Source organism: Cydia splendana, chromosome 24 (assembly GCF_910591565.1).
Source record: "Cydia splendana chromosome 24, ilCydSple1.2, whole genome shotgun sequence".
In the NCBI taxonomy this organism is placed as follows: domain Eukaryota; kingdom Metazoa; phylum Arthropoda; class Insecta; order Lepidoptera; family Tortricidae; genus Cydia; species Cydia splendana.
The window spans coordinates 39,071-66,528 of NC_085983.1; positions in this window are offsets into that span (position 1 = coordinate 39,071).

Sequence of the window (27,458 nt, forward strand, 5' to 3'; positions counted from 1 at the left end):
AATTTGGCTATATATTCTAAATTAATATAAAATATTATTTTTTCTTATTATCATTAGCTTCAGAAGTGTTATTTCACTACGGGAAACCGGAAACCCGGACCCTGTATCCTTTAAATTGGCTAGAAACCAAAAAACCGCCATTTTGTTTTTTCTGGTATCAAATTTCAAAGTTCAAATACTCGGTAACCGCTCGACATAGAAAAGTCGGATTTTCACCTTGTATAGTGTCTTTCGAGCAGAAACCAACTTTTTCAGGTTTCAGGTGAATATCTCGATAAAAATTTCTTAGGGTTGAGACCACCTCTACGTGATAGAGGAGATAAGGTGAGAGGCAGGGAAGAAAACCCGAACTTCCTCCGACCACCGGTTCCCGAGATATCGGCCTTCAAACATAGAGTTTGACAGTTCGGCGGCCATCTTGCCTTTTTTCAAGTGGCAATATCTCGGAAACCCAGGTGCCTGGAGACTCGCGGTTTCTTTCCTGAAGAAAAGAGCAGGCCAATCTACCATACTCGACCCTTTTCAGGAAATTTCAGGCGAAATTCAGTCTGAAAATTCCTGAAAAATTTCGAGGCCTGAAAGTGGTCTCAGCCGATACATTAGGTTAAGTTTAGGATAGCCGTCGAAAATCCGGGTTTTCTGCGACTCCGGGAACGGGAGATATCAGCGGTCAAAGTTGCACTTTGACAGTTCTCGCCGCCATCTTGGAAAAGTTTAAACCGAGATATCTCCCAAACGGTAAGTCGTACAGAGCTGGGGTTTCCTCCTAGGACAACAGCCGGTGCAGCTCCGGGTGAGGAAAAAGGTTTCAGCCGAATTCAGAACTTTTCAGGAAACTGAAAACCTGAAAATTTTCCCCACCTGAAAGTGTTCCGACTGGATAGAGCTAGTCGAGCCCAGAAAAACGAGCCCAAGCGCGGATCTGTAGGACCAGCGGAACCGGAGATACAAGCAGATACCGAATCTTGAAACCGGTTCCTGGACGGAAACCAGAAATTTCAGACCGTCGCATCTCCGGAACCAGTAGGAATAGCAGGGTCGTGCTTGGTATCGTTGGAAAGGGCTCGAGGAGACCTATCAACTGGTAAAGAGAAAACGACTCTACATAGAGCCTAAATTTTTTTACTGTGTAAAAGCTCAGGGAAATCGGGGTTTCGACTCCCGAAAGCGCAGACGGACTCTGCTCGTAATTATATTTAAGATACCTTGCCTCCCTTGTACAGAGGTTCTATTACGGCTCTACATAGAGCAAAAAATTGTAATTATAAGCTGACAGAGTCTGCGACTCTATACCTATACCATATAAAGCTGACAGCAGACCGGTTCCATAGTCAACAGACTGACTCTACATAGAGACAAAATTCTATATTATTGTACTAATTGTATTTTATTGTGTTTAAGTTAGAGCCTAACAGACCAGAGTCAGTGACTCACAGAAACCTTTAATCTTAAGTGAGAGTAGAGTTTGCGACTTTACAGTGGTAATAAAAAATTCTGTGTGTGTTTTATTTCAACCAAACCCCCTTTGATACTGTAACCCCCCCTTTACAGGGGTTCAGATAAAGAACTACCTCCATGGCAATGTTTCGAACTCCCATGAAGGGCACCGAATCGGAGATGTCACCCACACAGCCGGATAAAACCAATCTGCGTCCCTCAGTTAGGGAAAGCATTGGGGAATGGGAACTCGGCAACACCTCCCACCTGTCACCAAGCCCACCGTCGGCGGGGACCGCTGGTGCTGACACAACATCCGAGCCAGCCCCCGCGGCCCCCATGGTGACAGCCGTGGACGCAAACGCAACGCAACCACAGAAACAAGAAAAGACACAGGCGGGCCCACCGAAAGCTGAAGCAAAACAGCAAGCAAAAGCAGGAAAAGCCGAACCACAGGCTGGCCCTGCACGCCAAAATATAACCATCACAATATCACCGCCGAGAAAGACACCCACCGCACCTGCAAAAAGGGTTTACTCAAGCAGGACGGTTGAGGCCCGAATCCTCCATGACAAGGCCACATGCAGCATCAAGGAAGGGAGAAACGTAAAAACCAGCATCAAAAACGATGTCTTGGAGGCCCTCGACCGTTTGTACCACCTGGTAAAGGAGGCGGATGCTGAGACAAGAAAGGGAAAGCTTGGAGCAAACAGGGAGGTGGCTGAGGGGAAAAAGGGACAGGCAGGATCAGGAGAAAAGGAGAACTCCGGGAAGACGGTGTCTGAAGCAACCGCTACAGACAAAACCTTCACGGCAAACGTAGAGAGAGAAAGAGAGATGCATGTGCAGAAATGTACAAATGAGGAAGATATCCGGGACATAAAAATACAAATAGCGCGAAACACCAAATTACTGGAAGAAATCAAAACCGAAATGGAAACCAGTTTCGATAAACAAGAAAGGGCGATTGAGGGGGTGGCGAAAACGGCGACATATGCGACCACCTATGCAAGTGTAACAGCAGCTCAACCCCCTGGGGTAAGCAGAGTACAGAACGCAGAGCGGAAGACACTGCACTCCATTGTGGTCACCTCGAAAGACGAAACCAAATCCGGGGAGGAGGTATTGGATAGAGTACGAAAGGCTGTGGACGCAAAAGAAGGATGGATTACGGTTGAAAAAATAAGGAAGGCCAAAGACAGGAAAATAATAATAGGGCTAGGAACAAATGACGACAGAGAGAAACTTAGAAACAAGTTAGGTAAAGATGGGGGTGACCTCAACGTCGAAATGGTCAAAAACAAAGATCCACTACTCATCCTAAAGAATGTCCTCGTCGTCAATACAGACGAGGACATTCTGAGGGCTTTGAGAAATCAGAACAAGAACGTATTTAGAGACCTCGGCGAAGAAGAAGACCGGGTGGAGATAAAATACAGAAGGAGAGCAAGAAATCCCCACACCGGACACGTGGTAATCAGTGTCTCGCCTACTATATACCAAAGGGCAATAGGCGTAGGCAGCGTGCACATAGACCTCCAGCGTATTAGGGTAGAAGACCAGTCCCCGCTGGTCCAATGTACCCGCTGCCTCGGATTCGGGCACGGAAAGCGATATTGCACCGAATCCGCAGACCTGTGCAGCCACTGTGGCGATCCCCATCTGAGAGCGGAATGTCCGGATTGGCTTACCAAAGCAGCGCCACCAAAGTGTCACAATTGCTCAAAAGCCAAAATGGCGGACACAGAGCATAATGCTTTCGACTTCGAATGCCCAACACGCCGAAGATGGGACAATATAGCCCGCTCAACAGTGGCTTACCACTGCTAAAGGCTACCCAAATGCACAAACCGTCGATCCAGAACTTCACAGATTCAGGATTTTGCAGGCGAATCTCCAGCGCAGCCAGTTGGCAACGAATGAGCTGCTTCTGGAGGGATCAAAGCAGAAAGCTGCCATAGCTCTCCTCCAAGAGCCATACGTGGGAGGGGCAAAAAGAGTAAAGGGATACCAGGGCGTCAGAGTCTTTCAGAACTCGGAGTCTGACCAAGGAACAGTAAAAGCGGCAATTGTAGTTTTCAACAGCTACCTGGACATAGAACAGTTCCCAGAACTTACCACGAAGAACATAGTTGTGGTGAAAGTTAAAACAAAAGACTGGACCGTCGCATTGTTATCCTTTTACTTCGAGCCGGAGGAACCCATAGACCAGTATCTGGAAACACTCAAAGTAGTACAGGAGAAGATAGGACCCACGAGGCTAATCCTTGGAGGAGACTCTAACGCTAAGAGTATCTGGTGGGGTAGTGCAAGCGAAGACCAAAGAGGCGAGTTGCTTTGTGGTACTCTCATAGAAATGAACCTTCACATCTTGAACACCGGCAGAACCCCAACTTTTGACACCATAAGAGGTAAAAAACGATACAGCAGTCATGTAGATATCACAGCCTGCACTGAAGAAATGTTGGGCCAAATAGATAGATGGCGAGTGGAGGAAGGGCTGACGAGTTCCGACCACAACACAATTGTCTTTGACATAAACCTCAAAAAATCAAAGGGAACAAGTATAGAACGAACTACTCGAATTTATAATACGCAAAAGGCAAACTGGGAGCAATTTCATGAGAAACTGCCCCAGGTTATGCAACAAGACAACCTAACAATAGGAAAACTAACTGAAATACAAAACAATGAAGAATTAGAGGAAACTATAATAAAACTAGATACAGCAATAACAAAAACCTGCAAAAAGACAATACCAAATAAAAAGAAAAAAGATACTTTTACCATACCATGGTGGACCGAAGAACTCGCAACCTTGAAGAGGGAAGTCGCCACAAAAAAGCGAAGAATCAGGAATGCAGCGCCAAACCGTAGAGAAATAGTAGTGAATCTGTATCTGGAACATAAACAAAAATACGAATCAGCGGTGTCAGAAGCAATTACCGAAAGTTGGAAGGGGTTCTGCAAAAAACAGGATAGAGAAGGAGTATGGGAAGGAATCTACAGAGTTATAAAGAGGACAGCGAAACGGGAAGAAGACTTGCCACTCATAAAAGAGGGAAAAGTACTGAGTGCACTAGAATCCGCAAGACATCTGGCCGAGACCTTCTACCCCGAGGACACGAGAGAAGGTGAAGGCATAAAACATCACCAGAGGCGAATCGCAGCCGAAAAAGTAAACGAGGAACAGCATTGTGATAAATATGATCCGTCGTTTACACCAGAGGAAATGAATGCTGCGACAAGCTCCTTCAACCCCAAAAAGGCTCCCGGGGCAGAGGGCTTCACTGCGGACATCTGCTCTCACGCGATAAATGCTGCCTTTGACTACTTCCTGGCACTTATGAATAAATGCCTGGCAAACCATTATTTCCCGAAGCTATGGAAAAAAGCAATTGTGGTCATACTTAGGAAGCCAGGAAAAGACACGTACACCTCGCCGAAATCGTATAGGCCGATAGGGCTTTTGCCCGTACTAGGTAAAATATATGAGAAGATGTTGGTGAACCGACTCAGGTTCTATGTGCTACCAAAGATGAGTATCCACCAGTATGGATTTATGCCACAGAGAGGAACAGAAGACGCCCTCGTTGTGCTCATGGAGCGCATACGGGCAGGGCTAAATAATAAAAAATTAGTCACGTTGGTATCGCTCGACATTGAGGGCGCTTTCGATAGCGCGTGGTGGCCGGCAATAAAGACCAGACTGGTGGAGGAAAAATGCCCTGTGAACCTGAGACGGGTCATCAGTAGCTATCTCAGCGATAGGGTGGTGGAGGTCAGGTATTCGGGAGAGATACACAGGAGGGCTACGGAAAAGGGTTGCGTTCAGGGATCTATAGGGGGACCTATCCTGTGGAACCTTTTGCTGGACCCCCTCTTGAAACTGTTAGAGAAAAAGGGTTTCTATTGCCAGGCCTTCGCAGATGACGTGGTGTTAGTCTTTGAAGGCAAGGAGGCCAGGGATATTGAAAGACAGGCAAATGCTGCACTCGAACATGTTAGGGCGTGGGGTGTCGACAACAAATTGAAGTTTGCACCTCATAAGACTAGTGCAATGCTGATAACAAAAAAGCTAAAGTACGACATACCGCGCCTTAGCATGGGAGGGGTCAGCATCGAAATGTCGGAAGAAGTCAAAATCCTTGGCCTGACCATAGACCATAAATTAACCTTTAACAACCACGTCGCCAACATCTGCAAAAAGGCCATAGGGATTTATAAGATGCTAGCCAGAGCGGCGCGAGTAAGCTGGGGCCTAAACCCAGAGATAATACGAACAATATATACAGCCGCAGTGGAACCAGTCGTATTATACGCAGCAGCGGCATGGGCGCCAGCCGCAGACAAATTAGGAGTACGCAAAATACTAAGTGCGGTCCAGAGAGGCTTTGTACAGAAAATGTGCAAAGCGTACCGAACGGTGTCACTAAACTCGGCACTCCTGCTCACAGGAGTACTCCCTCTCGACCTCCGAGTTCGTGAGGCGGCCCTATTATATATGGCCAAGAAGGGAGCACCACAGCAAGCACTGGGAGGTAGGGAAGTGGAAAAGATGACCCCAAAGATACAAGCCCCGCATCCAGCAAACCAGATGGGGCTGGAGTTCGGCATCTTGGGAGACGAGCATCAATACGCACTGCATAATAACTACGCAGTGCGCCTATTTACCGACGGTAGCAAGATTGAGGGTAAAGTCGGAGCAGCTGTGTCTGTATGGAACAGTACTGCAGAGACCAAAACCCACAAACTTGCACTATCACCGTACTGTACCGTATACCAAGCCGAACTCCTCGCTTTGCACAAAGCATCAGAAGTTGCATTGAAACAAAATGAGACCGCATTCGGAATTTATAGCGACTCTAGAGCGGCCCTGGAAACAATAATAAACCCCAACTCTCCCCACCCACTAGCAGTAGTCATAAGAAAAAATCTCCAGGATTGTAAACTCCAGAACAAGGAAGTATCCCTGTTCTGGATCAAAGCACATATAGGGCTGGAAGGAAATGAGAGGGCAGATTGCCTTGCAAAGGAGGCAGCACTAAAGTCCAAAAAGAAGGCGGACTATGATCAATGCCCGGTTTCTTTTATGAAACGTACCATCAGGACAGAGACCCTCCAAAAATGGGACGATAGGTATAAGACAGAAGAAACGGCCTCGGTTACCAAACTCTTCTTCCCTGACGCAATCACAGCACGTAAAGTAACCCGAAAACTTGTCATGGACAGTACACTCACACAGCTGTTCACTGGGCATGGGGGATTCTCCTCATACTTGAATCGCTTCAAGTGCAAGGAGAGTCCTTCATGCGCATGTGAGCCAAACTCGAATGAAACCATAGACCATCTCATCCTGGAGTGCCCCATCTACGGTCGGCAAAGGTTCGACTTGGAACAAAAAATGAATATAGAAGTAAATAAACAAAATTTGCACAGTTTGGTTGAAAATGAACACACTAGAGACGTATTCTTAAGTTACTGCAAGAAAATTGTAAAAAGAGTAAGAATGAAAAACAAAACAGAATGAGAAATGGTATATTACAAAATATATAATAGGTATATATTAAGTAAATATACATATACAACAGTAGAAATAAAAATATAGCTATAAGAAATGTAAAAGTACTTAAGAATCTAAAATGTAAAATTGTAAAACTGGAATATTAAAAAACAACGTGTAAAGTTTATTCCCCGTGTTGAAATGAAAATAAATAAATAAAAGTAGCAAAGTAGAACATAGAAAACAAATAGGTGGTAGTCCCAACCACAAAGAGTGAAAGATGATGAATGTAAGAAAGAATAGTATGTAGAATGAAAGTGCGAGAAGCAAAAATGCGAGAACTGGTATGCAAGAGAAAACCGCTCACAGTAGGCTCCGATCATGTTGGAGGTAGAAGGACAAAAAAAAAAAAAAAAAAAAAAAAAAAAAAAAAAAAAAAAAAAAAACCTAACCTAACCTAACCTTTTTTTTTTTTTTTTTTTTTTTTATACAGGGGAAATGCATTACGCATACCACCCGGGCGCGGGGACACCCGGGTGGTTATGTGGGACTCCCACGAGAATCCGGTCTACCCACTAAAACCCCTGTCTGTCGCCTCGGTGCCTTAGGGCGGAGTTACGGGCACGCGGCGTCACTCATCCACAACTCCGCCAGCAACAGTCCATCAGGACCCATCACAAGTAAAACCTCCATTAAGTGCGTATCCGAACGAACACTTCTCACGCCTCCTACCCGAGGACCTCTTTCCTATGGATGTCAGACGCCCCCGTATCTGACACCCGGAGGTCTATGCTAAGGTGGCAAGCGTCTGTCGTGCACAGCACGCCTGCGTCTCATTCTACGTCGGCGCATAGGGTCAGCCTCGGCCTGAATCTCCCGCTCGCGCTCCGCCGCCTCTTTCCCGGCCATGACGTATTCTGAGAATTCTAGCATTGTCTGCCACACCTCTTCGCCGGAGAGCATAGCTTGCACTACGGCCGGCAGCGACAAATCTTGCCCAGTACGGGCAATTACTTCCTCTCTTTCTACAGCCCAGACCGGGCACTCCGCCAACGTGTGCTGGGCGGAGTCTTCATGTGCTCCGCACTCATGACATCCCGGGGTCGGCTCCCTTTTGGCTTGTTGGTGCAGGTACTTGCCAAAGCAGCCATGCCCTGACAGCAACTGCGTGAGCCTGAATGTTAGGACCCCAAAATCCCTTCCAATCCATTCGTGAAGACTAGGTTGGATAGCTTCAATGGTGCGGATGCCCGCCCTAGGCCGAACCAGCCGCAGCTGCCACTCATCAACCGCCTCCTGCTGCAGCTCAACACGCCGCTTCTTCAATTCCTCCGGAGCCAGCACCTCACCCCGGTCCCGCACCTCCCCGCGCCACAGGTATAGGGTCGCGAGGACCTTCGCGTCCAAGTCCCAAGGCAGAGAGCAGGCTAGGACGCACGCGGCCTCCGTGCTTATCGTACGGTATCCTCTTATAACCCTTACAGCTATTGCTCTCTGCGGTCGGCGTAACCGAGAGATATTTAGTCTATTAAGAGCATTTGCCCACACTGGGGCACCATAGAGTGCCATCGATCGCACCACGCCCATGTAGAGGCGGCGGCATGAAGCCTTGGGCCCTCCCAGGTTTGGCAGTATACGCCCAAGGGCAGATGCAGCGCGCAACAACTTGGGTGCCAGGCGCTCAAAATGCGCACAGAAATTCCACTTGCTGTCAAGCACGACACCAAGGTAGAGCAGTGATGGCATGACGGCAATCGGGACTCCTCCCACCACTATAGCCGCCCCAGCTGGGGGAGCTTTCCGTGGACCATAGAAACATATGGCTTCGGACTTCGCTAGAGCCACCTCGAGGCCCAGACTTCTGATCTTGCCCACGCAATGGGCAACTGCCGCTGTAGCTAATATGGCTGCATCACGGTAATTGGGACCCTTGGCCGTCACAAGCGTATCATCGGCGTAGCAGATGACGTTGACTCCACGCAAGTTTTCCCCCCTTAGAACCCAGTTGTAGCCTATATTCCACAAGAGTGGACCCAAGACCGACCCCTGCGGGACCCCACAGGACATTGCCCTCTCCCCCCATACCTGCTGCCCAGGCCAGGTGACGAACCTCTCACTGAGATAAGCTTCAATGATGCGGAACAAGTGAAGGGGTACTTGATGGTATCGTAACGATTCCTTTATTGTGTTCCAGGGCAGGGTGTTGAAAGCATTAGCGATGTCCAATGACACCGCCAAGACGACATTACCCTGCGTCACAGCCTCGTGTGCCATTGATTTGACCCGTAGAATTGCATCGACAGTTGACCGGTTCCTGCGGAACCCAAATTGGCAGTCGGCCAAGTCCGGCCCCTCTCTTTCCATGTGCTTGATGAGGCGTGCAGCGATTATTCGCTCAAAGAGCTTGCCCACCTCATCCAGCAAAACTATCGGCCGGTAACCAGACGGAGAGTCCATCGGTCGTCCCTCCTTTCTGAGCAGCACTAACTTCCCAGACTTCCACTCCTTCGGGAAGCACCCCTGTTCCAGGCAAGCGGTCAAAAGACGCAGCAGCCTCGGTTCCAACGCTTCCATAGCCAAGACCCATGCACGGCCCGGAATGCCGTCAGGCCCTGGGGCCGTGTTCTTGCCACGCAGCCGGAAAACCGCCACGGCCAGCTCGTCGGGAAGAACTGGTGGAACGATAACCTCCTCTCTTAGCCCCACCGTTGGCGGTGCCATGATAGGCGGCTGGTGAGGTCCCCTTTCAGGAAATAGCCCAGCAACTACGCGCGTAACAAGCTCCGGCTGAAGTGTTTGAGTCAACGGAGGCGCCCAGGGGCGCAACTTGTTCCGGATGAGTTTGTAGGGTCTTCCCCACGGATCATTATTTAAGGTCTCCAGGAATTCAGCACGACTCGCCTCAATTGCATGTCCGATAGCCACAGAAAACTCCTGTTTGGACGTTTTGTAGGCCTCATATAAACGGCGTTCCTCGTTTTCATCTCGCTGCCTGCGCCTTCTTTGACGCATATACCGACGCCGTGCAGCTACACAGGAGCTGCGTATTTGCGCGAGCTCGGATGTCCACCAGTACACGCATCGTCTATGCGGTAGAGACTTGGCCCGAGGCATCGCCACATCACAAATTCGCACCATGGCCTCCCGGATTTGGGACGCTTCGGACTCTACCACCACAGCTTCATCTGGGACAGGCAGCCACGTCTCTACGATCGCTGCCTCTTTCAAAAGTTCCCGGTCAAGTTTGGTGAACGCCCACCTGGGGCCAGTCCTGACTGGGCCATTCAGCCTTGCGTTGTTTGAGATGAGTGGGTCAATATCAAACCGAATGTACCGGTGATCTGACAGCGTCTCCACTCCCACCATGACCTCCCAGCCCTGAATACGGCGCGCCAGGGAGGCACTCGAAAATGTAATGTCCACGATAGATCCACCCTGTTGCCGCACGCACGTATTTTCTGAACCCCGGTTAATGACCACCAAGCCAGTGGCGACCGCCCACTCCTCCAGAGTTGCGCCTTTCAGATTCGTTGCTGGACACCCCCAAGCCCTAGACTTTGCATTGAAATCTCCGGCTACTAAAACAGGCGTAGGGTGCAACTGCCTAACAATAGCACCCACTGTTACGAGAAACTGTTCAAAATCCGCCAAACTATCGTTGGGAGAGAAGTAGACGCCAACAACTGCAATGTTTCCGCAGGTTGCCGCCACAAAACCATGACCCTTTATGACGCCTTGAAAAGGTGGGGAGCCAGCAGTGCCCCGCGACACCAGGGCCACAGTTTTATCCAGGTCCCCAACCCATCCCGCTTGAGCAGAAACAGAGTATGGCTCCGCTACCACTGCTATATTTATTGACCACTGCGCCATACTCTGGAAAAAGAGGTCCTGAGCCCTAACGCAGTGGTTAAGATTCGTCTGAAGAAATTTGATGGCCATATTAATTTGTATCCATACCAGCAACCCCCTGAGTCCCGTCCACAGTCGAAGTGGACGAGCGGACAGGCTGCGAGGAGGCCCGGGAGCCATCGCCAGCCTTTGTCTTCGGTCTCTTGGGTGGGGCAGTACAGCTCTTGCTTCCTGTCCTATGATTCGCGTCTTTTCCCAGCACTGCACAGACAGTGCAGTGTGGCGTCGCCGAGCAATCTCTCGCCTTGTGACCTGGCTGGCCACAACGGTAGCACAGACCGGACCTGTCAATTTCAGAAGGACACTGCGCCCTAACATGGCCCGACTCCAAGCACCGGTAACATCTTTGGGCGCGCGCTTCCAGCAACTTGACTTGCGCCGACACCCAGCCCACCAGCAGTCTCTCCTTTCCAGCCACTTTTTTGGCCGCAGCGACTGGACAACGAACCCACGCAGAACCTAGGCTCCAGGGGTCCGATTTAATTTCTCCCACTCTGACCTCCTGGACCGCACAACCGCCGGCCTGCGCAATCGCCGCAGCGATGTCCTCCACAGACACTGAGTCATCCAGGCCAGATACTCGCAATTCCACGCATTTTGTAGGCCGTGACACCTTGACCATCTCGGATTTGAACAGCTGACAAAGTTTTTCAGCGAGTTTGTCCGCCTTAGGCCCACTGGAGGCCCCCGGTATCTCCAGGAGTCTGGCGCCTGTAGCTGCAACTTTAAAACGGATCGACTGTATATCTAGATCCGCCAAATCTACTTTTGCTTTAGCTGTAGCTAACACATCCTTATAACTGATTCCCTGCTCTTCAGCCTCCGGTTGTAAGGACAAAACCACAGCAGAGGATCGGGGCGGTCGCAGTTTGCGAGCCTCTTGTCTTTGCGACCGTGGTGGAGCCTGCCCCTGGTGTTGAACTTGCACATCATTCCCCTGCTGCGATTGAATAGCAGAGCGAGAATTAACCGTCTTGTTATTTTTCTTCCCTCCAACTGCCTTATTCCATGCTTTATCCATGGCCAAGGGGGCTGAAGGCAGAGACCAAGGAACAGATGATGAGCGTGCGCAAGCCGCGGCGGCTTCAGCTGCTGCAAGGGTGGCCTTATTCCTATTCTTTCTCTTCTTTTGCCCCTTCTTAGGTTCTACCGTCAAATTTGGAGGACCTCGCTTTGGAGCCGGCTCGGGAGCGAGTTCAAGCTCCTGGGTATGGTAAGTGACCCTCTCATTTTGACGCCTCAAGTCGGCAGCCAGCGGGGGCCGCATCGGTTGGGCTGGCAGTAGCCTGCCCTCTAACTCTAAGGCTCCCAGCCTCGCGTCCAACATCAGCCCAATCTTTTTGGTCATCACACACATCATGTTTTCCAAATTGAGAGACCCTGTACCTGTATCCTCCTTGCTAGAGCTGCTAGTTGACTGTGTATTCTCCGTTGGTTTTAACGGAGCCGAGACCGGAACTGGAACCTTGAATTGGTCCCGAAAGTCTGCTCTCAGCTGAGCCATTTCAGCCTTGAGTTCAGTTAATTGAGCGCGCAGGCTTTCGTTTTGCGCCTGCAGACGCCTCGTCTCCTCTGAAGTAGAGCGCTCCAAAAGGCACTCAAATGTCTCTTTGATTGACACTGCCGCCTCCTTCAGGGCCTTTACAAAGGTGCCTTTCAAATTGCTGGAGTTTTTGGCAACCAAGGATATTGCATCCAGGCTTGTCTGCACTCGCTGAGAGAGCGCAGCCGCAGAAAGATTGTCTTGTGCACAGGGCAGGACCGAACTAGAACTTAGGCCGCCCGACTGACTACGAGTAGAAAAGGGCAGCTTTATGCCAGCCACTTCTTCTTCTGCCCTCAAACGCATTTCCTCTCTCATGGCGCGGTTATACTCCTCTTTGGCTTTGGCAAGTCCAACGTAATGCCCAGTGGAAGGAGGACGACCGCGACCTCTCTTTGATTGGCTCGTGGACTGCTTGTTATTCTCAGTGGCCTCCTCAGAGTCAGAACCCGATTCACTGAGGCCACGTTTCCGCCAGAAACGCCTAACATTACTGACAGACTCGTAACAGCTCATCGCCGTGTCCGACTCTACGTGATCGCCTCCGAGTTGGAGGACGGAGTCCTCAAAAGCTGACGCAGATACAAGACTCCCTGCGTCAGACTCTATGTCCACCCCTTTGGCACCCAGGAGGGCATCTACCTCTTTTGTTTTTGGCGGAGGAGCTGGAATTGTGGACCCTAGCTCTCCATCACAACGGATAAGAGGCACTCTTAGATCCGGGAGCGATCTTCGGGTCTCTGCCCTTGCAAAAACTTCTGGTTCCCCATTCCCCAAAGAGGACACTGTTCTTGGGGACACCGCTGCCGTTGGCTCCTGCGATTCATTTGCCGTGTCGCGGACGAACCGACATTTTCGGTCTCGTTGTGGCGGAATCCCACCTTTCTGCCTTAAACTTGTTTCTTCTTCATTACGATTTTTGTTTTTATTTAAATTTTCCATAAAATTCCCACGAGTATGAGACGATATATAATTCACTGGCGGGTAACGCTCATCCCGAAACGCAGTGGGCTATGTACTCTAGAGGGCACCTGGTATCTAGAGGTTTTAACGACTTCGCTGTCGGGTGTTAAAGGGTTTTCCTTCCCGCGGGCCGGCCAATGAAGGCAAGCCCTCCGCGCCACAAACACTACCCGTACCCCATACCGCCAAAGATGGGGGTCGTTGGGAAAGTGCTGCGGGATGCGGGATTCAAGGCGAGCTGGCGTAGACTCCCCTACGTAGTCTCATTAGAGACTACCAACCATCCATCAATACTATACGGCCCGAAAACATTTAAACATTCCATTCAGACATTAGTCTCTCTCAAAACATACCTTTCAAACATTACCATTCAAAGCCGTCAGGCCAAAAGGCCTCCCCCCCGTGACAGGACATTGGCAGCACCGATAAGCAACAACTTGGAAACCAAGAGATTACTTACCGTTGCCCCCGGGGTGCACCGTCCAGGAGCCCTTCCCTTACCCCCAGATCAACCGGATCAAGAGGAATGAGAAGGGACCTGGCACTCTGGGAGGTTTCCTGTCCGTAGCACCCCAACCTAACCTAACCTAACCTAACCTAACCTAACCTAACCTAACCTAACCTAACCTAACCTAACCTAACCTAACCTAACCTAACCTAACCTAACCTAACCTAACCTAACCTAACCTAACCTAACCTTTTTTTTTTTTTTTTTTTTTTTTTTTATACAGGGGAAATGCATTACGCATACCACCCGGGCGCGGGGACACCCGGGTGGTTATGTGGGACTCCCACGAGAATCCGGTCTACCCACTAAAACCCCTGTCTGTCGCCTCGGTGCCTTAGGGCGGAGTTACGGGCACGCGGCGTCACTCATCCACAACTCCGCCAGCAACAGTCCATCAGGACCCATCACAAGTAAAACCTCCATTAAGTGCGTATCCGAACACTTCTCACGCCTCCTACCCGAGGACCTCTTTCCTATGGATGTCAGACGCCCCCGTATCTGACACCCGGAGGTCTATGCTAAGGTGGCAAGCGTCTGTCGTGCACAGCACGCCTGCGTCTCATTCTACGTCGGCGCATAGGGTCAGCCTCGGCCTGAATCTCCCGCTCGCGCTCCGCCGCCTCTTTCCCGGCCATGACGTATTCTGAGAATTCTAGCATTGTCTGCCACACCTCTTCGCCGGAGAGCATAGCTTGCACTACGGCCGGCAGCGACAAATCTTGCCCAGTACGGGCAATTACTTCCTCTCTTTCTACAGCCCAGACCGGGCACTCCGCCAACGTGTGCTGGGCGGAGTCTTCATGTGCTCCGCACTCATGACATCCCGGGGTCGGCTCCCTTTTGGCTTGTTGGTGCAGGTACTTGCCAAAGCAGCCATGCCCTGACAGCAACTGCGTGAGCCTGAATGTTAGGACCCCAAAATCTCTTCCAATCCATTCGTGAAGACTAGGTTGGATAGCTTCAATGGTGCGGATGCCCGCCCTAGGCCGAACCAGCCGCAGCTGCCACTCATCAACCGCCTCCTGCTGCAGCTCAACACGCCGCTTCTTCAATTCCTCCGGAGCCAGCACCTCACCCCGGTCCCGCACCTCCCCGCGCCACAGGTATATGGTCGCGAGGACCTTCGCGTCCAAGTCCCAAGGCAGAGAGCAGGCTAGAACGCACGCGGCCTCCGTGCTTATCGTACGGTATCCTCTTATAACCCTTACAGCTATTGCTCTCTGCGGTCGGCGTAACCGAGCGATATTCTGTCTATTAAGAGCATTTGCCCAAACTGGGGCACCATAGAGTGCCATCGATCGCACCACGCCCATGTAGAGGCGGCGGCATGAAGCCTTGGGCCCTCCCAGGTTTGGCAGTATACGCCCAAGGGCAGATGCAGCGCGCAACAACTTGGGTGCCAGGCGCTCAAAATGCGCACAGAAATTCCACTTGCTGTCAAGCACGACACCAAGGTAGAGCAGTGATGGCATGATGGCAATCGGGACTCCTCCCACCACTATAGCCACCCCAGCTGGGGGAGCTTTCCGTGGACCATAGAAACATATGGCTTCGGACTTCGCTAGAGCCACCTCGAGGCCCAGACTTCTGATCTTGCCCACGCAATGGGCAACTGCCGCTGTAGCTAATATGGCTGCATCACGGTAATTGGGACCCTTGGCCGTTACAAGCGTATCATCGGCGTAGCAGATGACGTTGACTCCACGCAAGTTTTCCCCCCTTAGAACCCAGTTGTAGCCTATATTCCACAAGAGTGGACCCAAGACCGACCCCTGCGGGACCCCACAGGACATTGCCCTCTCCCCCCATACCTGCTGCCCAGGCCAGGTGACGAACCTCTCACTGAGATAAGCTTCAATGATGCGGAACAAGTGAAGGGGTACTTGATGGTATCGCAACGATTCCTTTATTGTGTTCCAGGGCAGGGTGTTGAAAGCATTAGCGATGTCCAATGACACCGCCAAGAGGACATTTCCCTGCGTCACAGCCTCGTGTGCCATTGATTTGACCCGTAGAATTGCATCGACAGTTGACCGGTTCCTGCGGAACCCAAATTGGCAGTCGGCCAAGTCCGGCCCCTCTCTTTCCATGTGCTTGATGAGGCGTGCAGCGATTATTCGCTCAAAGAGCTTGCCCACCTCATCCAGCAAAACTATCGGCCGGTAACCAGACGGAGAGTCCATCGGTCGTCCCTCCTTTCTGAGCAGCACTAACTTCCCAGACTTCCACTCCTTCGGGAAGCAACCCTGTTCCAGGCAAGCGGTCAAAAGACGCAGCAGCCTCGGTTCCAACGCTTCCATAGCCAAGACCCATGCACGGCCCGGAATGCCGTCAGGCCCTGGGGCCGTGTTCTTGCCACGCAGCCGGTAAACCGCCACGGCCAGCTCTTCGGGAAGAACAGGTGGAACGATATCCTCCTCTCTTAGCCCCACCGTTGGCGGTGCCATGATAGGCGGCTGGTGAGGTCCCCTTAATAGCCCAGCAACTACGCGCGTTACAAGCTCCGGCTGAAGTGTTTGAGTCAGCGGAGGCGCCCAGGGGCGCAACTTGTTCCGGATGAGTTTGTAGGGTCTTCCCCACGGATCATTATTTAAGGTCTCCAGGAATTCAGCACGACTCGCCTCAATTGCATGTCCGATAGCCACAGAAAACTCCTGTTTGGACGTCTTGTAGGCCTCATATAAACGGCGTTCCTCGTTTTCATCTCGCTGCCTGCGCCTTCTTTGACGCATATACCGACGCCGTGCAGCTACACAGGAGCTGCGTATTTGCGCGAGCTCGGATGTCCACCAGTACACGCATCGTCTATGCGGTAGAGACTTGGCCCGAGGCATCGCCACATCACAAATTCGCACCATGGCCTCCCGGATTTGGGACGCTTCGGACTCTACCACCACAGCTTCATCTGGGACAGGCAGCCACGTCTCTACGATCGCTGCCTCTTTCAAAAGTTCCCGGTCAAGTTTGGTGAACGCCCACCTGGGGCCAGTCCTGACTGGGCCATTCAGCCTTGCGTTGTTTGAGATGAGTGGGTCAATATCAAACCGAATGTACCGGTGATCTGACAGCGTCTCCACTCCCACCATGACCTCCCAGCCCTGAATACGGCGCGCCAGGGAGGCACTCGAAAATGTAATGTCCACGATAGATCCACCCTGTTGCCGCACGCACGTATTTTCTGAACCCCGGTTAATGACCACCAAGCCAGTGGCGACCGCCCACTCCTCCAGAGTTGCGCCTTTCGGATTCGTTGCTGGACACCCCCAAGCCCTAGACTTTGCATTGAAATCTCCGGCTACTAAAACAGGCGTAGGGTGCAACTGCCTAACAATAGCACCCACTGTTACGAGAAACTGTTCAAAATCCGCCAAACTATCGTTGGGAGAGAAGTAGACGCCAACAACTGCAATGTTTCCGCAGGTTGCCGCCACAAAACCATGACCCTTTATGACGCCTTGAAAAGGTGGGGAGCCAGCAGTGCCCCGCGACACCAGGGCCACAGTTTTATCCAGGTCCCCAACCCATCCCGCTTGAGCAGAAACAGAGTATGGCTCCGCTACCACTGCTATATTTATTGACCACTGCGCCATACTCTGGAAAAAGAGGTCCTGAGCCCTAACGCAGTGGTTAAGATTCGTCTGAAGAAATTTGATGGCCATATTAATTTGTATCCATACCAGCAACCCCCTGAGTCCCGTCCACAGTCGAAGTGGACGAGCGGACAGGCTGCGAGGAGGCCCGGGAGCCATCGCCAGCCTTTGTCTTCGGTCTCTTGGGTGGGGCAGTACAGCTCTTGCTTCCTGTCCTATGATTCGCGTCTTTTCCCAGCACTGCACAGACAGTGCAGTGTGGCGTCGCCGAGCAATCTCTCGCCTTGTGACCTGGCTGGCCACAACGGTAGCACAGACCGGACCTGTCAATTTCAGAAGGACACTGCGCCCTAACATGGCCCGACTCCAAGCACCGGTAACATCTTTGGGCGCGCGCTTCCAGCAACTTGACTTGCGCCGACACCCAGCCCACCAGCAGTCTCTCCTTTCCAGCCACTTTTTTGGCCGCAGCGACTGGACAACGAACCCACGCAGAACCTAGGCTCCAGGGGTCCGATTTAATTTCTCCCACTCTGACCTCCTGGACCGCACAACCGCCGGCCTGCGCAATCGCCGCAGCGATGTCCTCCACAGACACTGAGTCATCCAGGCCAGATACTCGCAATTCCACGCATTTTGTAGGCCGTGACACCTTGACCATCTCGGATTTGAACAGCTGACAAAGTTTTTCAGCGAGTTTGTCCGCCTTAGGCCCACTGGAGGCCCCCGGTATCTCCAGGAGTCTGGCGCCTGTAGCTGCAACTTTAAAACGGATCGACTGTATATCTAGATCCGCCAAATCTACTTTTGCTTTAGCTGTAGCTAACACATCCTTATAACTGATTCCCTGCTCTTCAGCCTCCGGTTGTAAGGACAAAACCACAGCAGAGGATCGGGGCGGTCGCAGTTTGCGAGCCTCTTGTCTTTGCGACCGTGGTGGAGCCTGCCCCTGGTGTTGAACTTGCACATCATTCCCCTGCTGCGATTGAATAGCAGAGCGAGAATTAACCGTCTTGTTATTTTTCTTCCCTCCAACTGCCTTATTCCATGCTTTATCCATGGCCAAGGGGGCTGAAGGCAGAGACCGAGGAACAGATGATGAGCGTGCGCAAGCCGCGGCGGCTTCAGCTGCTGCAAGGGTGGCCTTATTCCTATTCTTTCTCTTCTTTTGCCCCTTCTTAGGTTCTACCGTCAAATTTGGAGGACCTCGTTTTGGAGCCGGCTTGGGAGCGAGTTCAAGCTCCTGGGTATGGTAAGTGACCCTCTCATTTTGACGCCTCAAGTCGGCAGCCAGCGGGGGCCGCATCGGTTGGGCTGGCAGTAGCCTGCCCTCTAACTCTAAGGCTCCCAGCCTCGCGTCCAACATCAGCCCAATCTTTTTGGTCATCACACACATCATGTTTTCCAAATTGAGAGACCCTGTACCTGTATCCTCCTTGCTAGAGCTGCTAGTTGACTGTGTATTCTCCGTTGGTTTTAACGGAGCCGAGACCGGAACTGGAACCTTGAATTGGTCCCGAAAGTCTGCTCTCAGCTGAGCCATTTCAGCCTTGAGTTCAGTTAATTGAGCGCGCAGGCTTTCGTTTTGCGCCTGCAGACGCCTCGTCTCCTCTGAAGTAGAGCGCTCCAAAAGGCACTCAAATGTCTCTTTGATTGACACTGCCGCCTCCTTCAGGGCCTTTACAAAGGTGCCTTTCAAATTGCTGGAGTTTTTGGCAACCAAGGATATTGCATCCAGGCTTGTCTGCACTCGCTGAGAGAGCGCAGCCGCAGAAAGATTGTCTTGTGCACAGGGCAGGACCGAACTAGAACTTAGGCCGCCCGACTGACTACGAGTAGAAAAGGGCAGCTTTATGCCAGCCACTTCTTCTTCTGCCCTCAAACGCATTTCCTCTCTCATGGCGCGGTTATACTCCTCTTTGGCTTTGGCAAGTCCAACGTAATGCCCAGTGGAAGGAGGACGACCGCGACCTCTCTTTGATTGGCTCGTGGACTGCTTGTTATTCTCAGTGGCCTCCTCAGAGTCAGAACCCGATTCACTGAGGCCACGTTTCCGCCAGAAACGCCTAACATTACTGACAGACTCGTAACAGCTCATCGCCGTGTCCGACTCTACGTGATCGCCTCCGAGTTGGAGGACGGAGTCCTCAAAAGCTGACGCAGATACAAGACTCCCTGCGTCAGACTCTATGTCCACCCCTTTGGCACCCAGGAGGGCATCTACCTCTTTTGTTTTTGGCGGAGGAGCTGGAATTGTGGACCCTAGCTCTCCATCACAACGGATAAGAGGCACTCTTAGATCCGGGAGCGATCTTCGGGTCTCTGCCCTTGCAAAAACTTCTGGTTCCCCATTCCCCAAAGAGGACACTGTTCTTGGGGACACCGCTGCCGTTGGCTCCTGCGATTCATTTGCCGTGTCGCGGACGAACCGACCTTTTCGGTCTCGTTGTGGCGGAATCCCACCTTTCTGCCTTAAACTTGTTTCTTCTTCATTACGATTTTTGTTTTTATTTAAATTTTCCATAAAATTCCCACGAGTATGAGACGATATATAATTCACTGGCGGGTAACGCTCATCCCGAAACGCAGTGGGCTATGTACTCTAGAGTGCACCTGGTATCTAGAGGTTTTAACGACTTCGCTGTCGGGTGTTAAAGGGTTTTCCTTCCCGCGGGCCGGCCAATGAAGGCAAGCCCTCCGCGCCACAAACACTACCCGTACCCCATACCGCCAAAGATGGGGGTCGTTGGGAAAGTGCTGCGGGATGCGGGATTCAAGGCGAGCTGACGTAGACTCCCCTACGTAGTCTCATTAGAGACTACCAACCATCCATCAATACTATACGGCCCGAAAACATTTAAACATTCCATTCAGTCATTAGTCTCTCTCAAAACATACCTTTCAAACATTACCATCCAAAGCCGTCAGGCCAAAAGGCCTCCCCCCCGTGACAGGACATTGGCAGCACCGATAAGCAACAACTTGGAAACCAAGAGATTACTTACCGTTGCCCCCGGGGTGCACCGTCCAGGAGCCCTTCCCTTACCCCCAGATCAACCGGATCAAGAGGAATGAGAAGGGACCTGGCACTCTGGGAGGTTTCCTGTCCGTAGCACCCCAACCTAACCTAACCTTTTTTTTTTTTTTTTTTTTATACAGGGGAAATGCATTACGCATACCACCCGGGCGCGGGGACACCCGGGTGGTTATGTGGGACTCCCACGAGAATCCGGTCTACCCACTAAAACCCCTGTCTGTCGCCTCGGTGCCTTAGGGCGGAGTTACGGGCACGCGGCGTCACTCATCCACAACTCCGCCAGCAACAGTCCATCAGGACCCATCACAAGTAAAACCTCCATTAAGTGCGTATCCGAACACTTCTCACGCCTCCTACCCGAGGACCTCTTTCCTATGGATGTCAGACGCCCCCGTATCTGACACCCGGAGGTCTATGCTAAGGTGGCAAGCGTCTGTCGTGCACAGCACGCCTGCGTCTCATTCTACGTCGGCGCATAGGGTCAGCCTCGGCCTGAATCTCCCGCTCGCGCTCCGCCGCCTCTTTCCCGGCCATGACGTATTCTGAGAATTCTAGCATTGTCTGCCACACCTCTTCGCCGGAGAGCATAGCTTGCACTACGGCCGGCAGCGACAAATCTTGCCCAGTACGGGCAATTACTTCCTCTCTTTCTACAGCCCAGACCGGGCACTCCGCCAACGTGTGCTGGGCGGAGTCTTCATGTGCTCCGCACTCATGACATCCCGGGGTCGGCTCCCTTTTGGCTTGTTGGTGCAGGTACTTGCCAAAGCAGCCATGCCCTGACAGCAACTGCGTGAGCCTGAATGTTAGGACCCCAAAATCCCTTCCAATCCATTCGTGAAGACTAGGTTGGATAGCTTCAATGGTGCGGATGCCCGCCCTAGGCCGAACCAGCCGCAGCTGCCACTCATCAACCGCCTCCTGCTGCAGCTCAACACGCCGCTTCTTCAATTCCTCCGGAGCCAGCACCTCACCCCGGTCCCGCACCTCCCCGCGCCACAGGTATAGGGTCGCGAGGACCTTCGCGTCCAAGTCCCAAGGCAGAGAGCAGGCTAGAACGCACGCGGCCTCCGTGCTTATCGTACGGTATCCTCTTATAACCCTTACAGCTATTGCTCTCTGCGGTCGGCGTAACCGAGCGATATTCTGTCTATTAAGAGCATTTGCCCAAACTGGGGCACCATAGAGTGCCATCGATCGCACCACGCCCATGTAGAGGCGGCGGCATGAAGCCTTGGGCCCTCCCAGGTTTGGCAGTATACGCCCAAGGGCAGATGCAGCGCGCAACAACTTGGGTGCCAGGCGCTCAAAATGCGCACAGAAATTCCACTTGCTGTCAAGCACGACACCAAGGTAGAGCAGTGATGGCATGACGGCAATCGGGACTCCTCCCACCACTATAGCCACCCCAGCTGGGGGAGCTTTCCGTGGACCATAGAAACATATGGCTTCGGACTTCGCTAGAGCCACCTCGAGGCCCAGACTTCTGATCTTGCCCACGCAATGGGCAACTGCCGCTGTAGCTAATATGGCTGCATCACGGTAATTGGGACCCTTGGCCGTCACAAGCGTATCATCGGCGTAGCAGATGACGTTGACTCCACGCAAGTTTTCCCCCCTTAGAACCCAGTTGTAGCCTATATTCCACAAGAGTGGACCCAAGACCGACCCCTGCGGGACCCCACAGGACATTGCCCTCTCCCCCCATACCTGCTGCCCAGGCCAGGTGACGAACCTCTCACTGAGATAAGCTTCAATGATGCGGAACAAGTGAAGGGGTACTTGATGGTATCGCAACGATTCCTTTATTGTGTTCCAGGGCAGGGTGTTGAAAGCATTAGCGATGTCCAATGACACCGCCAAGAGGACATTTCCCTGCGTCACAGCCTCGTGTGCCATTGATTTGACCCGTAGAATTGCATCGACAGTTGACCGGTTCCTGCGGAACCCAAATTGGCAGTCGGCCAAGTCCGGCCCCTCTCTTTCCATGTGCTTGATGAGGCGTGCAGCGATTATTCGCTCAAAGAGCTTGCCCACCTCATCCAGCAAAACTATCGGCCGGTAACCAGACGGAGAGTCCATCGGTCGTCCCTCCTTTCTGAGCAGCACTAACTTCCCAGACTTCCACTCCTTCGGGAAGCAACCCTGTTCCAGGCAAGCGGTCAAAAGACGCAGCAGCCTCGGTTCCAACGCTTCCATAGCCAAGACCCATGCACGGCCCGGAATGCCGTCAGGCCCTGGGGCCGTGTTCTTGCCACGCAGCCGGTAAACCGCCACGGCCAGCTCTTCGGGAAGAACAGGTGGAACGATATCCTCCTCTCTTAGCCCCACCGTTGGCGGTGCCATGATAGGCGGCTGGTGAGGTCCCCTTTCAGGGAATAGCCCAGCAACTACGCGCGTTACAAGCTCCGGCTGAAGTGTTTGAGTCAGCGGAGGCGCCCAGGGGCGCAACTTGTTCCGGATGAGTTTGTAGGGTCTTCCCCACGGATCATTATTTAAGGTCTCCAGGAATTCAGCACGACTCGCCTCAATTGCATGTCCGATAGCCACAGAAAACTCCTGTTTGGACGTCTTGTAGGCCTCATATAAACGGCGTTCCTCGTTTTCATCTCGCTGCCTGCGCCTTCTTTGACGCATATACCGACGCCGTGCAGCTACACAGGAGCTGCGTATTTGCGCGAGCTCGGATGTCCACCAGTACACGCATCGTCTATGCGGTAGAGACTTGGCCCGAGGCATCGCCACATCACAAATTCGCACCATGGCCTCCCGGATTTGGGACGCTTCGGACTCTACCACCACAGCTTCATCTGGGACAGGCAGCCACGTCTCTACGATCGCTGCCTCTTTCAAAAGTTCCCGGTCAAGTTTGGTGAACGCCCACCTGGGGCCAGTCCTGACTGGGCCATTCAGCCTTGCGTTGTTTGAGATGAGTGGGTCAATATCAAACCGAATGTACCGGTGATCTGACAGCGTCTCCACTCCCACCATGACCTCCCAGCCCTGAATACGGCGCGCCAGGGAGGCACTCGAAAATGTAATGTCCACGATAGATCCACCCTGTTGCCGCACGCACGTATTTTCTGAACCCCGGTTAATGACCACCAAGCCAGTGGCGACCGCCCACTCCTCCAGAGTTGCGCCTTTCGGATTCGTTGCTGGACACCCCCAAGCCCTAGACTTTGCATTGAAATCTCCGGCTACTAAAACAGGCGTAGGGTGCAACTGCCTAACAATAGCACCCACTGTTACGAGAAACTGTTCAAAATCCGCCAAACTATCGTTGGGAGAGAAGTAGACGCCAACAACTGCAATGTTTCCGCAGGTTGCCGCCACAAAACCATGACCCTTTATGACGCCTTGAAAAGGTGGGGAGCCAGCAGTGCCCCGCGACACCAGGGCCACAGTTTTATCCAGGTCCCCAACCCATCCCGCTTGAGCAGAAACAGAGTATGGCTCCGCTACCACTGCTATATTTATTGACCACTGCGCCATACTCTGGAAAAAGAGGTCCTGAGCCCTAACGCAGTGGTTAAGATTCGTCTGAAGAAATTTGATGGCCATATTAATTTGTATCCATACCAGCAACCCCCTGAGTCCCGTCCACAGTCGAAGTGGACGAGCGGACAGGCTGCGAGGAGGCCCGGGAGCCATCGCCAGCCTTTGTCTTCGGTCTCTTGGGTGGGGCAGTACAGCTCTTGCTTCCTGTCCTATGATTCGCGTCTTTTCCCAGCACTGCACAGACAGTGCAGTGTGGCGTCGCCGAGCAATCTCTCGCCTTGTGACCTGGCTGGCCACAACGGTAGCACAGACCGGACCTGTCAATTTCAGAAGGACACTGCGCCCTAACATGGCCCGACTCCAAGCACCGGTAACATCTTTGGGCGCGCGCTTCCAGCAACTTGACTTGCGCCGACACCCAGCCCACCAGCAGTCTCTCCTTTCCAGCCACTTTTTTGGCCGCAGCGACTGGACAACGAACCCACGCAGAACCTAGGCTCCAGGGGTCCGATTTAATTTCTCCCACTCTGACCTCCTGGACCGCACAACCGCCGGCCTGCGCAATCGCCGCAGCGATGTCCTCCACAGACACTGAGTCATCCAGGCCAGATACTCGCAATTCCACGCATTTTGTAGGCCGTGACACCTTGACCATCTCGGATTTGAACAGCTGACAAAGTTTTTCAGCGAGTTTGTCCGCCTTAGGCCCACTGGAGGCCCCCGGTATCTCCAGGAGTCTGGCGCCTGTAGCTGCAACTTTAAAACGGATCGACTGTATATCTAGATCCGCCAAATCTACTTTTGCTTTAGCTGTAGCTAACACATCCTTATAACTGATTCCCTGCTCTTCAGCCTCCGGTTGTAAGGACAAAACCACAGCAGAGGATCGGGGCGGTCGCAGTTTGCGAGCCTCTTGTCTTTGCGACCGTGGTGGAGCCTGCCCCTGGTGTTGAACTTGCACATCATTCCCCTGCTGCGATTGAATAGCAGAGCGAGAATTAACCGTCTTGTTATTTTTCTTCCCTCCAACTGCCTTATTCCATGCTTTATCCATGGCCAAGGGGGCTGAAGGCAGAGACCGAGGAACAGATGATGAGCGTGCGCAAGCCGCGGCGGCTTCAGCTGCTGCAAGGGTGGCCTTATTCCTATTCTTTCTCTTCTTTTGCCCCTTCTTAGGTTCTACCGTCAAATTTGGAGGACCTCGTTTTGGAGCCGGCTTGGGAGCGAGTTCAAGCTCCTGGGTATGGTAAGTGACCCTCTCATTTTGACGCCTCAAGTCGGCAGCCAGCGGGGGCCGCATCGGTTGGGCTGGCAGTAGCCTGCCCTCTAACTCTAAGGCTCCCAGCCTCGCGTCCAACATCAGCCCAATCTTTTTGGTCATCACACACATCATGTTTTCCAAATTGAGAGACCCTGTACCTGTATCCTCCTTGCTAGAGCTGCTAGTTGACTGTGTATTCTCCGTTGGTTTTAACGGAGCCGAGACCGGAACTGGAACCTTGAATTGGTCCCGAAAGTCTGCTCTCAGCTGAGCCATTTCAGCCTTGAGTTCAGTTAATTGAGCGCGCAGGCTTTCGTTTTGCGCCTGCAGACGCCTCGTCTCCTCTGAAGTAGAGCGCTCCAAAAGGCACTCAAATGTCTCTTTGATTGACACTGCCGCCTCCTTCAGGGCCTTTACAAAGGTGCCTTTCAAATTGCTGGAGTTTTTGGCAACCAAGGATATTGCATCCAGGCTTGTCTGCACTCGCTGAGAGAGCGCAGCCGCAGAAAGATTGTCTTGTGCACAGGGCAGGACCGAACTAGAACTTAGGCCGCCCGACTGACTACGAGTAGAAAAGGGCAGCTTTATGCCAGCCACTTCTTCTTCTGCCCTCAAACGCATTTCCTCTCTCATGGCGCGGTTATACTCCTCTTTGGCTTTGGCAAGTCCAACGTAATGCCCAGTGGAAGGAGGACGACCGCGACCTCTCTTTGATTGGCTCGTGGACTGCTTGTTATTCTCAGTGGCCTCCTCAGAGTCAGAACCCGATTCACTGAGGCCACGTTTCCGCCAGAAACGCCTAACATTACTGACAGACTCGTAACAGCTCATCGCCGTGTCCGACTCTACGTGATCGCCTCCGAGTTGGAGGACGGAGTCCTCAAAAGCTGACGCAGATACAAGACTCCCTGCGTCAGACTCTATGTCCACCCCTTTGGCACCCAGAAGGGCATCTACCTCTTTTGTTTTTGGCGGAGGAGCTGGAATTGTGGACCCTAGCTCTCCATCACAACGGATAAGAGGCACTCTTAGATCCGGGAGCGATCTTCGGGTCTCTGCCCTTGCAAAAACTTCTGGTTCCCCATTCCCCAAAGAGGACACTGTTCTTGGGGACACCGCTGCCGTTGGCTCCTGCGATTCATTTGCCGTGTCGCGGACGAACCGACCTTTTCGGTCTCGTTGTGGCGGAATCCCACCTTTCTGCCTTAAACTTGTTTCTTCTTCATTACGATTTTTGTTTTTATTTAAATTTTCCATAAAATTCCCACGAGTATGAGACGATATATAATTCACTGGCGGGTAACGCTCATCCCGAAACGCAGTGGGCTATGTACTCTAGAGTGCACCTGGTATCTAGAGGTTTTAACGACTTCGCTGTCGGGTGTTAAAGGGTTTTCCTTCCCGCGGGCCGGCCAATGAAGGCAAGCCCTCCGCGCCACAAACACTACCCGTACCCCATACCGCCAAAGATGGGGGTCGTTGGGAAAGTGCTGCGGGATGCGGGATTCAAGGCGAGCTGACGTAGACTCCCCTACGTAGTCTCATTAGAGACTACCAACCATCCATCAATACTATACGGCCCGAAAACATTTAAACATTCCATTCAGTCATTAGTCTCTCTCAAAACATACCTTTCAAACATTACCATTCAAAGCCGTCAGGCCAAAAGGCCTCCCCCCCGTGACAGGACATTGGCAGCACCGATAAGCAACAACTTGGAAACCAAGAGATTACTTACCGTTGCCCCCGGGGTGCACCGTCCAGGAGCCCTTCCCTTACCCCCAGATCAACCGGATCAAGAGGAATGAGAAGGGACCTGGCACTCTGGGAGGTTTCCTGTCCGTAGCACCCCAACCTAACCTAACCTAACCTAACCTAACCTAACCTAACCTAACCTAACCTAACCTAACCTAACCTAACCTAACCTAACCTAACCTAACCTAACCTTTTTTTTTTTTTTTTTTTTGTTGAGGAGGGGAAAATGCAATTACGCATACCACTCGGGTGCGGGGACGGACCCGAGTGGTTATGTGGGACTCCTTGGGCTAATGAGACCCAAGTCTACCCACTAAACAACCCCCCCGTCTGCCGCCATTGTGCTGTAACGGTGGGCTGTAGGAACGCTCGCGCTTTACTTCTACAGCACCACCAGCACCGGTCCGTGTTGGCGGACCATCGCCTCCGGAGGCCCTTGATGGCCTCGTTT